A 2,500-nucleotide genomic window follows, 5' to 3' on the forward strand; every position below is an offset into this window, starting at 1 on the left:
CAATGATAATGATGATAATGATGATGATAACAATGATTATAATAATATTTGTGATAATAGCAATAATGGTTAAAACAATGATGATAATGATAGTGATAATGATACAAATAATAATGATGATAATAATAATAATAATAATGATAATAAAAAAATAATAATAATAATAATTTGTGCTTCTTCAGCTTCCCTTTAGCATTATCCTTCATAAATCGTTTTACTCCCTATGTGTATTCGTCGGCCATTTTATCTGATTATACTTATTCCCTATTTACTACTTCTACTTCTATGGTTTCTGTTACTACTTCAGTACTACTGCTGCTTAGTATCATCAATATTTTTACTGTTATCGTTTTTATAAATGAAATGATGATTATCATTTATTATTATCATTATCAGTATTACTGTTGTTGCAGTGAGAGTAATAACAATAATGATAATGGTAAAAAAGATGATAGTGTTCATTATCATCATTAATATTATATTAGTTTTGTCATTATTATCATTGTAATAATTGTTATTTTCATAGTAATCATCAATATATTCACTATTCTTAATATCATTAGCATCATTGTGAGAATCATGATTATTATCAACCTTTTCACCATTATGAGTATTATCATTATCCTTATTGTCGATATAGTTATCATCATTATTATTATCACTATTATCATTATTATTATCATTATTATTACCATCATTATTATTATGATAATTATTATTATCATTGTTATTATCATTATCAATACTTTTATGATTATTACCATCATTATCATCATTAATATTACTGTTACTATTACCATTATCAGTATTATCTATTTCATTATTGTTATCAGCATATTCATTAATGGAATTATTGTTGTCGGGGATAATAATCATAATGATAACAGATAGAATAACTATAATAATGATAACAGATAAAATAATAATAATAATGATAATGATGATAATAACAATAACAATAATGTTAATCATAGTAATATATAGTATTAAGGATAACAACAATTATAATGACAATGATAGTAATAGTAACGAAATGATAATAGTAATATCAATATCAGTGATAATGATAAGAGAGATAATAATGATAAAAATACTGTTGCCACTACTACTACAGCGAATAATTATAATAACAATAATGGTTAAAACAGTGATGATAACAATAATAATGAGAATGATAATGAAATAATAGTAATAGTAATAACAACAGCAACGACAATAATGATAATAATAATGATAATAATAATAATTATTATAATATTAATAATAATAATAATAATAATAATAATAATAATAATAATAATAATGATAATAATAACAATAATAATAGTAATAATAATGATAATAATAACAATGATATTGTTAATAATAGCAATGGTGATGATAATAATGATTATAATGATACTATTATTAACAATAGTAGTAGCAGTAGTAGTAGTACCAGTAGTAGTTGTAATAATAATAGCATTAGAAGTAATAGTAATAACAGTAATAATAATAGTAGTAGTAGTAGCAGCAGTAGTAGTAGTAGAAGTAATAATAACAATGATGATAAAACAGAAATTACAGTGATAATGATAATGATGATATTAACCCAAATAATCATTATAAAATCCTTATTGTAATAATAACATCAATGATAATAATAACAAAAACGATAGTGATAGTTGTAATAATGATTATAATAGCAACAATGATGATAATGCTAATGCTAATGATGGTGCTGATGATAATAGTAATGATAATAATAACGATAGTAATAATAATAACAATAACAATAATAATAATAATAATAATAATAATAATAATAATAATAATAATAATAATAATAATGATAATGATAATGATAATGATGATGATAATAATAATAATAATAATGATAATGATAATAATGATAATAATAAAGATAATAATGATGATAATGATAATAACAATAATAATAACAATAACGATAACAATAATGAAAATAATAATAATGATAACAATCATAATAACAAAAACAATTAAGATGGTTATATCAATAAAAAAAATAATAACGATAATCCAAATAAGAATATGGTTATATCAATAAAAAATAATAACGATAAAACAAATAAGAATATGGTTATATCAATAAAAAATAATAACGATAATCCTAATAAGAATAGCAATAAGAGAAATGCAATTTAGTTTCGGCCTCAGATACACCACAGAACAGCCAAGGCACACAAAAGGTCTCAGCGTGGCATCTGGTTCTGGTAGATACGTGGTATGATGGAAATGGTAAAAGAGCTTAAGGTGGCTGTGGCAGGAAATCAATATAACATTCTTCACAGTAGCTGCACAGGGGGGGGGGGGGGGGGTGCGTATGCGTGTGTGTGTGTGGGGGTGCGTGTGTGTGTGTGTGTGTGTGTGTGTGTGCGTGTGTGTGTGTGTGTATGTATGTTTATATATAGGTATGTGTGTGTGCGCGTGTGTGTGTGTGTGTGTGTGTGCGTGCGTGTGTGTGCGTGCGTGTGTGTGC

At 24.2% G+C, this 2,500-nt stretch overlaps 1 protein-coding gene across 5 annotated transcripts in view; it reads right to left on the bottom strand.

Annotated features, from left to right (window-relative positions):
* The window catches only part of LOC113827100 (uncharacterized), a 90,048-nt gene that overhangs the window by 20,655 nt on the left and 66,893 nt on the right, over window positions 1-2,500 (bottom strand). The window lies entirely within an intron of this gene.

This window comes from Penaeus vannamei, chromosome 1 (assembly GCF_042767895.1).
Source record: "Penaeus vannamei isolate JL-2024 chromosome 1, ASM4276789v1, whole genome shotgun sequence".
Taxonomy (NCBI): domain Eukaryota; kingdom Metazoa; phylum Arthropoda; class Malacostraca; order Decapoda; family Penaeidae; genus Penaeus; species Penaeus vannamei.